Here is a 12,897-nt window from a genome sequence, read left to right as displayed (position 1 = left end):
GGAGTGGTTGGTAGTAGTAGTAGTAGTAGTAGTTGTTGTTGCTGTTGTAGTAGTAGTACTAGTACTAGTAGTAGTTGTAGTAGTAGTAGTAATAGTAGTAGTGATATAAATAATTTCAATAATTATACCAAATACATCATTACAAGAGAGAGAGAGAGAGAGAGAGAGAGAGAGAGAGAGAGAGAGAGAGAGAGAGAGAGAGAGATAAAGGCCTAGTACGTACATTTTCCCTCTTCCCTCTCTCCTCCCAGTCCTCCTTCTCATTGCTCCCTCATTTCCTTAACTACAGTGATTTATGGACGAGGGAAACCCGGGAAGCGTACATTAAGCTAAGCCTCCGCCACCTATTGCTATTACACCGCCAACGGGAGAGACGAGGCGCGACGGGCAGCTGTGGGCACAGTGGGTTTTGGCAGGTCAGAGGAGAGTCGGGAAGATGCAACACTCGTGACCCAGTGTCCTCAATCCTCCCCTTGCCAGTGGCCATCTCTCATTCCTTTCCCTTCTTTCTCTTCCTTCTTTTACTTTCCCTCTCTTCTATTAGACTGCCATCATCGCTTTCACATTAGCCTTCTTTTTGTTTGTGTCCTATTAATCAATCATCTCTCTCTCTCTCTCTCTCTCTCTCTCTCTCTCTCTCTCTCTCTCTCTCTCTCTCTCACTTTTTTCTTGTCTCTCGTGTACTCTTTTCTTATTTTGTGTCACTTGAACGTCATCATCGCCTCACTTTTTGTTTATTTTTTTCTATTATTTTCTTTCGTTCATCAGTTAATCTAGTTTTGTTTTTATTATATCCCGGTTCTTTCCTTTTTTTTCTACCTTTTTTTTATATTCCTCAAACAGTCTTCCTTTTTTTTTTTGCGTACGTTTCTTATCATCTTTCTATAACCCCTCTCTTCTTTATTTCCTTCATTTTTTTTTTTACTACTCCTCTTTCATCATTCATTCTTAATTCACTTACCTCCCAGCCTACTAACTTCCCGCTTGGCTTTACATCCGTCTCTTTCCTCTACCTCCATCTCCTCCTCCGTCTCCTACCCTGTCACTTTTTCTCCTCCCTCATGCCAACCATTCAGGAGTTTTCCACGCACCGTGCCCTGCTAAATTTCACGTAAATGAGATTAATAGCGTCTCTCAAAGAATGGGAAGTTGAGAGAGAGAGTATTTCCTGTTTAAAATGACAGAGCTGGAGGAAGAGAGAGAGAGAGAGAGAGAGAGAGAGAGAGAGAGAGAGAGAGAGAGAGAGAGAGAGTGGCTTTTATTGCACATAACGTTTGAAATCTCTCCATATAAAACAACTGTAAATCGAATGCAATACACTTTCATGAATACTTATCGTGGGTGTAAAAGAGTGATATCAAACCATAAGGGAAGCAAATAGGGTGAGAACGCTCTCCTTTTCCCTCTACCCACTAGTTATTATCTCACTCACCGAAGCTAACACATCTACCCACGCATGCCAGACCCAGAGCAGCGGTTCAAGGAAAGATAGGAAGAATAAATATTGAATGCTGAGCCAGACCACCAGATAATCTTATGGAGAAAGGGCATAACAGTGAGACCTGTCATGTGTAGAGAAGGCAAGGTGGATATTACATTTAGTTCTATAAGTGTCTTGGCTTGAACTCTACCGAAAGGGCAAGGAGAGAGAGAGAGGAGATCCAGAGGTAAATTAAGCTGAAGATGAAAAGGGGAAAGGGGAAGAAGCTTGAAGTGCGCAGTAAATAGACGTGTGTGTGTGTGTGTGTGTGTGTGTGTGTGTGTGTGTGTGTGTGTGTGTGTGTGTGTGTGTGTGTGTGTGTGTGTGTGTGTGTGTGTGTGTGTGTGTGTGTGTATGTGTGTGTGTGTCGGAAAGGTAAGACAGCTGATTGACGACCACAATTTGCAATCTTGAAGTTACTAGGAAACCTTTCTTCGCCGAAATTGGTGTTAACATTCATCCCGTCTGAATCACCGTCACGCTTATTGACTTCCCATAGGTGAGCTTATAGATTCCTGGTGGGAGAGACGGTACTAGGAAGAGGGTTGGCAGCGATACTAGCTCCGTCCTGTCCTGTCCCTTTCCCTTGGCGATGGACGAGGAAAGGTCGAAGGGACGTGAGAGTAAAGACGCACCACACATAACCACATGTTGCATCTGGGTCTTGTGTGCATTTAAAGTCTTTTGTGGTAAGTCACGCAATCACATTCTGAAACACACCTCATCTTAAATGTTTTGAAGGGCGTTGGAGATGATTACATAGCTTGCCTCTGAAAAAGTGATTCTCCTGTTAGTAATGAACAAATCATGTTATACTGTCACTAGAACCGTAAAAGCTTCTTTAGAAATCCGTCACATCACCACGACATTTTCAAAAACCACAAAGATGATTAGCTGGATTCTCAAAAGCATTTTCCCCGTTGATAATGTAAGAGTCTTGTTTTATATCACTATAACAGCAAAAAATACCCTTAAAAACCAGTGTACCTTGAAGTAGAGCCTTTTGAACGTAGTCAGAGTGTGGTGCAGAGGTGTTTCAGCATGCGCTTCTGAAGGCTAAGGGACAGAGGTAACACACTGGTGACATCTAAAAAAAAAAAAAATGATCTCTCTCCTTTTAACTTTCATGTTATTGGTATTATTGAGGTTTATTACACGTAACACACAAGGAAGACGATGCTGCGCGGTGTTCTGTCTCTGTATCTGTTTCTGTTTCTCGCTTCCGTGTTTCGAGTTTAAGAGCATTGACATGTAATGTTCGGAAAAAGTCAGACTGCTGGTTTATAATGGTGATAGTACTCACAATGACCTATAGTGGATTGAGGATACAAAGAATACATCAGTGGAGCAGAAGGGGAGAAAAATGACCATTGTTGCGGGTGAAGGAGGTAATAATGGTAACCAACATGTGACTAGGTACAGTACGAATTTTACAGCAAAACGTTTAATTGTATATGTATACTTACGTAGATGCCACTTCTTGTATGTGTGTGTGTGTGTGTGTGTGTGTGTGTGTGTGTGTGTGTGTGTGTGTGTGTGTGTGTGTGTGTGTGTGTGTGTGTGTGTGAGTCAAACATCTGACAGCTGCTGAACCGTTGAAAGTAAAACAAGCTATCCAACACCACTATTAATTCCCCCACCACCTACACCACCCACCCCATCACCCACATTCCTCCCACTCCTTCCCCCTCACCATCTTGCACCAATAACCCCACCATCTCCCATCCCTTCCCTTCCCCACCGTCAGCATTTGCCAGGTATTCCTCCTCGACAGCTGGTCATCTCTTACTGTCACGGGCTCGCTGACTCACGCAGGTGAACTCTCTACCTGACCTAGAAGCAAAACTGGACCACTGCACGTCACCGAACACGCGCACTGTGAGGGTCGGGTCACCACGTGCTTGGGGAACCGTGTCACATTCCTGGGTATTGTTTTGGGAATTGTGCATTGTGTGTCTCTGTTTCAGTCCTAACATTGTTACTTTCTTTTATTATGCTTCGTTGTTTTTTTTTTACTTTTCAGAATGTACGCCGTGGTTTTACTTCTTGTATATATATTGCAGTTGTTTTCTTGATTTTTTACTGCAGTTTGTCTTCATCTATATTGCCTGTTTTCTGTCTTCATAATGTAGCTTATCTATAATATAATTTCTTACACTGTGGCTTGACTTTCTTTGTGCTGTACACTTTTTTTTTTTTTTTTTTACATAGTAGCTGTTCTCGTTTTATATTATTACTTTCTTTCCTTTACTGTAGCTTTTTTTCCCTATACAGTGTCGCCATTTTTTTTCCTTTCTCTCCTCAATACTATCGTTAGAGTCGAGTGTAGCAAATCAGACATTCTAATCGTAGCATAAAAGTCTGCTGTTCTTTGAAATTCACTTGTATCCACTCGTATTCTTTGGTGTATGCTCACCTTTTTGTTTCCGAGTGCGACAAATGATCGAAAACGTTTTTATGTCCATTTTTCTTTCTTTTTTCGCGCATTTTTCTTTCTCCATTTGTAAAAATAAGTACTTGTTTATTTGAAGCCCATCAGGTCAGTATCCAGTTCTCCATTTTCATTGATCTCTGAAATATAAAAGTTCAAATTTGTTCCTGTATTTCGAATATATTTCTATATATCATTTATTCTATATACAGTTTGTCAAGAGAAACTTCATATTGCTGCTATTTTTCCTCATGTCACGCAAAGTAAATTGAAATCGTGCATCTGCCTACCTACACACGCCTTCCCACGCCATACACCGCCTTACCTCTCCACGTTCTAATTAACTTTCTTGACACATTTGTGGTATCTTCAAAACCAATAATTGATTTCTTCATTTGTATATTTATTCATTCATTCTTTGATTTATCTTATCTTTGTGCTACACTAAAAACCACTTCACCACTTCATATCTCCTCATTTCTCTCCACACCATCCACACCATACGTCACAACAAACATCATACATGATACCACGCTAGAGACTTGAATTCTGAAACACTTTGTTCTCTCATAATGACTTGTTTTCAAAAGCCACGTTGATGATTACCTTGGTTGACAAGAGTGTTTGTCCTCTTAAGTGTGTGGAAATGATGTTAATCTATCATTAAAACAATGAAACCTCCCTAAAAAAGCAGTGTATCCCCAACTAAAGACTTTTGAAAATAGTGAAGGTGCAGTGTAAAAGTGGTACTGAATAGGGGCTTATGTCGTACCACACCACACCACCACATCACCACACCTCTCTGAGACGCGCCATGCCACGCCGCACCATACTCCATCATGTCGCTCCCTGCAAATAACCCTACGACGCACTGCTTCCATCGTGGCCACCTGCTGCTGCTGCTCGACCGATTTCCCCCCATATTCTCTCTCTCTCTCTCTCTCTCTCTCTCTCTCTCTCTCTCTCTCTCTCTCTCTCTCTCTCTCTCTCTCTCTCTCTCTCTCTCTCTCTCTCTCTCTCCTGCCCCACTATCCATCATCTATACCACTGTTCCCTTTTGAAGCCATTTGCATAATTATGTCTTTTTTTATCATTAGATGTTTCAAGTGCCTTTTTTGTTCTTTTATATCACAAATGGGATAGAAGTTCCTAAATGAAGGAACACACACACACACACACACACACACACACACACACACACACACACACACACACACACACACACACACACACACACACACACGCACACACACACACACACACACACACACACACACACACACACACACACACACACACACACACACACACACACACAGGGCTGCGAACGTGTACATACAGGAAGAAACAGGGAAGATTTAGCTCTTTTTCTTATGTTTCTTGGAAAAATTATTAAAAAAAAACATTTAAACATCTTATTATGTTTGTCTGCAAAACATTTGTAAGACTTCATGTTGTGCTGAACTATCAGCTGCACCACCTTCATCGTCATGACACCATGAATTCAACAACGCGGTCGTAATGCTTGTATAGAGAAAGACTAATATGATGTATGGATGATGTGGCTCACGGTGAAACATACTTTATGGCATAGTACAGGCATGGGTTCATGGTATAAACACCGAAATTGCAGCAAAACATTTAAATTGTGTTTTTACGTCAAATTGATATTCTAAATCGCTTACCTATTCAAACAGATTCGGAGACAATTGTTTGCTTCCTTTTTACGTGAGTCATAAAGACGTAAAACAAATGAGTTCTTGCACCCGAGTGGACAGTGACGTAACAGGTGGTCATAATATTTGCTCGAAGTACCAACAAAAAGCTGGTTCTGCCACAAAAAAAAAAGTTCAACTATTAATCGCGGTGGTTCCCATTAACCACTCTATTCTACTCTTCTCACCTCAACTCTTTAGGTGTCTGTCATCATCAACTATTATACGTAATTTACAAATCTCTACCATATAATGAGTGCCCCAATTTTACATGTATAAAACACACGGCAGTAACAGTATTTTCCAGAGAGAGAGAGAGAGAGAGAGAGAGAGAGAGAGAGAGAGAGGAGGGAGTGGGGTTGGTGGAGACGTAGTGAGGAGGGTATGGGCAGACAGAAGTGTGGAGGTAGTGGGTAAGTGGACGTCACAGCTCCGTCATGCTTCTCTTGTTTGTTTCATTGCTCCGCTGAGTTAGCTAATATGTGCTTTGACCTCAAATGACAAGAGTAAACACCTCAATCAACCACATTTGTCAATGCACGATAGTGTCTAAAGTTACTTGAGGGTGTGAAAAAAAAGCTGTGCCAGAATGATTTCGATTCAACTATTTGTTTGAAAGATGTATGTGAAAAACGATGCCTCACGTCCTCTGAAATGCATGGCAAATAATCAACATTTCAAGATACACTGGATTCAACTCAATTTAGCCGAGTAGTTTGATACTTTTCTTTCTCTCATTCACCTCTTGCAATATGAGGCTATCACATCATCTACCTATTAGTGGGCATCTATTACGTCATTAAACAAGGTGCACTAAGTTGCATTTTATGACTTCACTGCAGTGATTTCAGATCCTGTATTTCCGGAGCTTCATTTAGTGGGAATACTGATTCGAGACAACTCGAGATCCGGGCCCACCCAACCATGACGCAGAGGTAGGGTGGTTCAAGAGAAACAGCGGCGGTGTGTGGGTCTCGTGCTTTTATCGTCCTCTTATTGGCTGTCGGCCATATTCATTGGTAAGTTGCTCATATACGTCTTTCTAATAACATTGCAGCTTGCTGGAGGTGAATTGAAGGTTATAAGAGAAGTGAATAATGGAATCTTTTTGTGATAATGAATGATGGCTTGGGTTGGTAGGTTGGGAGGGAAACTTTTCACATGGACGGCCTGAACATGCTCGTCCTTGCCTTTCTGTACTCCTGTATCCCTGCGATGCCTTGCGTTATTCCCAATTAACGAAGCATTAAGTGCCAGGACTGAGCGACCTATCAAGAAATATATCTAGGTTCAAAATATACATCTAGGTTCTTGAGAGGTGTTTTTCCTTTTCCGCATTCAACCCGCTTCTTTCCCTCACCAACCTTTCCTTCTTAACTGTCGCTTTCAGACATTTTCAAACTCATTGCTGCACCGAAGTAAATCTTAGAGAGTTCCCTTAGTGCAGTGCCCAACCTTTTAGTGATCTAGTACCACTTGGAGGTCCTGTACAGTCGCCGCGTACCACCTGGTTCCAGAGAAACTCAATTCGATCAGATATTACTTTATTTACCATAATTTTACAAGTAGAACACACAAATGAACTAAAAAAAATTCAACTCAATGCGAGGGCTGCATCTGCTTCTTCTCCACCAGCTGGTCAATGCGGGGCATCACTTTGCTCACAGCACATCGGAAATCATGCCCGGGAGCAGCAAGACGGTTCCGGCTCTTCGACTTGATGGTCATGAAGGCTGAGAACCCTGTTCGCACTCCCACGTCGAGGGAAAATCAGTAGCTGGGGAACAGCGTGACGGGCTAACGTTGGGTACGAGGAGGCCATGCTTACCCAGAAGTTTAAAGGTGAGCATTCTTTGTGCTTCGTCTTTGCTGTCTCAGTTTGGCAGATGGCAGACAGTGTATGGCAGATGGCAAACGCGTGTCAAATTATGGCAGAATTCCATAATTATGGCAGACAGCGCAACACTGAGTCGCCAGCATACGTTTTCTTTCTGAGTCTGACCTGTTCGGTTCGGGTTCAATTCACACCCACACATTGTCACATTATTGACTATTTTATTTTATGTTAGGGCCATAGGCAGTAAACATTTTTGTGAAGTAAAAAATAACTAAAAATCGTTCATGACCCCGAAAGTGCTCGCGTACCACCTGGAAGGCCCTCGCGTACCACTAGTGGTACGCGTACCACAGGTTGGGAACCACTGCCTTAGTGGGTTCCTTGTGATTTTGCTAAATGTATGCAGATAAATGTATTTTAAAATAAATGGACTGTTCAGAACGACAATGCAAGAATAGACAACTAAGCAAACGCTCCAGACATTTTCTCTTCGTTTAACAAATGTTACAAAAAATGGAGTGATCTGCGCTCTCTACTCATGAATGAATCCCTTGCACGTCGAATTAATAAAACGAGTTTCTAGAGTAACATGCAATTAAGATCAAATGATTACGTCATCAAGATAATTGTGGTAATTACCATTAAAAAAAATGTTATTACTGATCAAGGCGGTGCAGTGATTTACAATTTTATTTACCATCATATGTATACATTTGCGTGCCTCCTCCACACGTTTTGCGATGTTTTGGCGTGTGTTAATTGTTACGCAGCAGGTGCGAACTAACAATGGCACTGTGTAAGGCAGGGAGAAAAGAAGATAGGAAAACATGAAGAAAACGAATGACAGAGGCAGTAACTATAAGAAATCTTTGTAAAACATTTAAAACTACAGTACGAGAGGCTTTTAGCTAGTACAGGTGGCACCTAGAAAGCACAAGTGGCTCTTAGGTAAATGACCTCCCGGACCGACTTGTTCTCTCGACGCTGGTGCAGCAGTAACACTAAAGGCAGCGTCATATCCTGTTCTAACTAAATGACATGACAATATGGCCTGGCGAAACATACGTGGCGAGAAACTGAAGGCTGGGGAAGAGCGAAGCAAAATGTAACTCGGTACGCCATTATGCCATTTCTTATCAAAAGAATCGAATATTAAAATACGGATGAAGTTATTGTCTGCATGTAGGGATAAGAAAATATATACAGATAGAAATATGAGAAGTTATTTAGGTTTGTTTATTACTTCATCATTCTGAACTCTTACATCATTTTGAACTCTTAGATATCAATAGATTGTGAAGTGAACAAAAATCCAAGTGCCCCAGATTGTACAAGCACTAGAGATCTCCATCTTGCAGGTGCGAACCTGAATTAAATCGTACATGGAGCAATTATTTTCGACTTAAAAATAATGGCATGTATCTTGTAAGCGGAAATTAAATAATGTCACAGTAAGAAGAAAAGAAATGTATGAAACTGTCTCATTTTAACATTACTTATACCAGCCATTGAAAATTTTTGCATTTGTTTTGATGACTGAATTAAATCAGTCACCCAACCACCTAGAGTCCCAGACAAACATTGTTCCCGCCTATGTAATGCACTAGAACAACATGGGAGCAGCGAGAAGCCCTACCGCAACCCCCTCCAAACTTGCTGTGCCGCTCTGCCTGAAGCACTTCCTCGTTCGTTCCTTGTGATAATCCAGATCTAAGACATCTAAGGATAGTTTCAGCCTTGAGAAATTCGCAGTAATCGTTCGCTAGTGAATCCGAGAATATGAAGCGTGGATGGCTTAAAGCTAAATAGGCTGGGATGAAGGTGGCCGGCACGCAAATTGAGGGAAAGGAGGATAATGAAGCAGAAATAGAGTAGTCGAGTCTGCTTTGAGAGGGAAGGAAAAGCGAGGGGCGGAGTGGAGCGAAAATATTTAGCCATCATTTTAAATTCTTTAAAACGGAGTATATTTCAAACTTTATTTTTAGTACCCGCTCTGCAAAACTTGGAGCAGACTGAAGAGGGTGAAACTGTCGAGGGACTGAGAGGACTCAAAGTATAAGGGAGCTAAAAGACTGTCAATTGATGGGGAGAGATAACTGCATTGGAGGGTACAGCGACCACATTGACTGAGCTGCAGAATAATAGCTGGAATCGAACAGCGGAGATGAGTTGCAGATTTTTCTTTCCCATTGAAGGAAAGCAACACAAAGGAATTTTAATTCGATTGGCTTTCGATTAAAAAAACACTCGCAGTCGTACGTTCTCCTAATTGTTGAGTTTTCTGCCTTTCCGCGGGAAAAAAAGGCAAAGGTTTGACCAACATAACGGACAATCCGCGTGTATCGAAAAAAAACAGAAAAATAAAAAAGTAACTATCTATCAATCTGTCTGTCTGTCTGTCTGTCTGTCTGTCTGTCTGTCTGTCTGTCTGTCTGTCTGTCTGTCTGTCTGTCTGTCTGTCTGTCTGTCTGTCTGTCTGTCTGTCTGTCTCTCTCTCTCTCTCTCTCTCTCTCTCTCTCTCTCTCTCTCTCTCTCTCTCTCTCTCTCTCTCTCTCTCTCTCTCTCTGTCTGTCTGTCTATTTATCTATCTATCCATCTATCCATCTATCTATCTATATATATATATATATATATATATATATATATATATATATATATATATATATATATATATTTTTTTTTTTTTTTTATTTATTAATTATTATTAATAGTGAATTTTCTTTATATACTTCAACATTTGCATGGCTTCTCGTGTTCGTCCTCAGCTCGTACTCTTTCCTCTATATCTCTCCCAAGTCTCGTTATTTTCCTGAGTAGGAGGGCGAGGACGCGCAGCTAGAAATACGAAGAAGCTAACAGGCTCGGCGACCTTGGGGGAATATAGTTGTAAGAGAGAAATGAGTTGCTAAAAGTAAAGCGGAAAAGTAACAGGAGCGTGAACAGCGGATCCTGGTTTAGTCTATAATGTGGTTTAGTCTAGATTTATGGCACAATATGCGAAGAGGGCAGTAAACGGTGGTGAGGTTGAATGATACTTGGTTTAGTAATATTGATGTACTTGTAGGTGTGACTGGTGAGTTGGAGGATGCTGGGCACAAACTGGTGGCCGAAGGATTGGAGTATGTGCGCGCTCCCTCGTTAACGATCTTAAATGTCAATGATTTCACTTGCGTTTTCCTTTATGTATTTGTTTCAGTAGTTTCATGTCTGTTTGAACATTTTGAACCAAGGACTAGGTGGTTTTACTGAAAAATTAGTAGGGATATATTTGCCACGACTAAAGTAAATGTCAAGATAAGTTTATATCTTCATAATTCCCTTTATTGATGGTTTTGTGTGTATCGGTATAGGTATAGTTTGTTTTGTTTTGCTATAGCTCTCCAAAACATTTCCCGCGTTCCTGGCAAGCAAAAAGTTATGACTGATATTTACAAGAGTGTGTAACAAGCAAAACATAATTCCGTACTTCCTTAATTTACTTGGTGTGTGTTCGGCTACTGCTTCTTGTTTCCTAAAGACTTTTCCTCCAAACACGAGTACTCAGAACTTGGTAATGGTTTTTTATACCTGATTTTGACATTCCCAGGAAGTGGTCAAGACTTGGATGCTTTTAACTTTGTGTGGAGTTTGGAACAGATTGCCTTCCTCTGCTTTTCCTCTTTCAGAGAAACCAGACTTTGCAGTGGGGAAAGGAGTGTGTGTGCGTGCGTGTATGTGTCCCCGTGCGCCCGTGTGTGTGTGTGTGTGTGTGTGTGTGTGTGTGTGTGTGTGTGTGTGTGTGTGTGTGTGTGTGTGTGTGTGTGTGCGTGCGTGCGCGTGCGTGGAGAGGAGAGAGGAGAGGAGAGGAGAGGAATATGTACGAGAAGAGAAATGAGGAAGGAGTAGACGAACGAACGAGTAATTACGTCTCATGTTTCCGCAGTACTTCATGTGTTTCAGGAATCTGACCCAAACCCTTTCACCTTACTTCCACGAACTATATTAAAGGATTCGTCTTTCTCTTCCCTCTCTTCCCTCCATCTTTCTTCATCATTGTTTTCCGTCTTCCTCTTAGTCCCGTGCTTCCAATCTTCCTTTCTCCTTTTCATAGATAACTTTTTTTTTTTTTTAGGTATCAAGGAGTGCTTTCCATCAGTTACCTTTAATTACATAATATTCAAATGAATTATGCATAGGAAGTCACAGCACAAGTTATTTCGATTTCGTTGATAAGTTTTAAAAAACCCCAAAGAAAGTGTTCATGAGAGAACCGAATACCTGCCTCGTGATGAGTCGTGTTGAAATGCACAAATGAAACAAAACAATTAAAAATGATTAAAATTATTAAATAGATAAGTGTATAATCTGGAAATATGACATGTACAGTACTCTTCATCGCTAATGGAAACCCATCAGAATAATTAGATAAGTAGCTCGTTGATTCTTGTTTATTGTAAAGGTTGTTGTAGCTTAAGCATCATACGAATAATGAAAACCGCTTCCCTTAAGAATAGTGTGAACAATTTAGTGACACTTAGGCCGTCCTGTCTGCTTAACCTACGCTGGTTTAGGACGCTGCAGTCATAAACTGATTCTGCTTGCACAGCCTTATTCTCTTATAAGATGTATAATATGTTTGAATGTTTTAGCGTTATACATTCGCAAAGTAAATCCGATTTGATTTGTAAATTTTCAAATGCCGTGAGAATATTAAGAAGGCAACATCATTTTGTGATTTTTTTTTCTTTTACGCATCATTTTGTGATGTTTTTTTTTTTACGCAGATTGATGGAATATCTTTCGAAAAATCTTTTCTTCCTGGTGTTGGTTCATTTCCAGTCCAGTGCGCCATTCATCCTCCCTCTCTCCCCATACCACCCCGTCTCTCCAGCCAGTATCCTCAAGGCTCACTGCTGTTGGCCATGATCCGAGACACTGTTTATGCAGACCCTCACTTGTGGTGAACGGGAAGCCTCAATGTCCCGCAGGGCGTGAGGGCTGCTAACCAGACGAGTAAACAGCGGCAGAATCACTGTCGTCATCACGAGGCTATTTTTGGGTAGGTGCCATGCGCCCGCTCCGGATCGAAGGAAAGAATAAGGGTTGGGTTAAAGCTGAGCAAGTGACGTCACTACTGCTAACTTTGGCACAGTGAAATTGACTTAGGTATTTAGAGATTGTTTACACGTTGTTAAAAGTTGATGCAGTCTATCTGGCTCTGGTTTAGCTCATAGGGTTAAAAATCCTCAACTCGGTTTACTGAAGTGGAATCATGAATCTGGCTTCACGCGGCACTGTTACTCCATCCTGATCTATATAGGAAAGACACGACACATCACGAGGCGCCCATGAGATTGTTCTCGTGGGCGTCGCGGGTGTCTAGCTATTCTGATGTATGTCGCCTTGAGGGAGATGAAGCCAAATTGCAACTGGATTGCAGAAAAGGAGATGGAAG

At 41.3% G+C, this 12,897-nt stretch overlaps 2 protein-coding genes across 12 annotated transcripts in view; one reads left to right on the top strand and one right to left on the bottom strand.

The window, feature by feature from the left end:
• Positions 1 to 12,897, bottom strand: part of LOC123504992 (trichohyalin-like) — a 335,118-nt gene that overhangs the window by 71,942 nt on the left and 250,279 nt on the right. The window lies entirely within an intron of this gene.
• Positions 1 to 12,897, top strand: part of LOC123504998 — a 253,154-nt gene that overhangs the window by 221,350 nt on the left and 18,907 nt on the right. Inside the window, exons 1-2 of one of the 7 annotated variants that reach the window (XR_006675012.1) lie at positions 5,361 to 6,645; positions 7,262 to 7,468. The exons of 3 other annotated variants lie outside the window; for them this stretch is intronic. The gene's annotated coding sequence lies outside the window, so the exon portion shown is untranslated. Of the gene's footprint in view, positions 1 to 5,360; positions 6,646 to 7,261; positions 7,469 to 12,897 lie in introns of those variants that run through there. 3 more of the 7 variants (XR_006675010.1, XR_006675013.1, XR_006675011.1) reach the window with 3 other exon arrangements.

Source organism: Portunus trituberculatus, chromosome 17 (assembly GCF_017591435.1).
Source record: "Portunus trituberculatus isolate SZX2019 chromosome 17, ASM1759143v1, whole genome shotgun sequence".
NCBI classification, from domain to species: domain Eukaryota; kingdom Metazoa; phylum Arthropoda; class Malacostraca; order Decapoda; family Portunidae; genus Portunus; species Portunus trituberculatus.
This window is presented reverse-complemented; position numbering and strand designations above follow the sequence as displayed.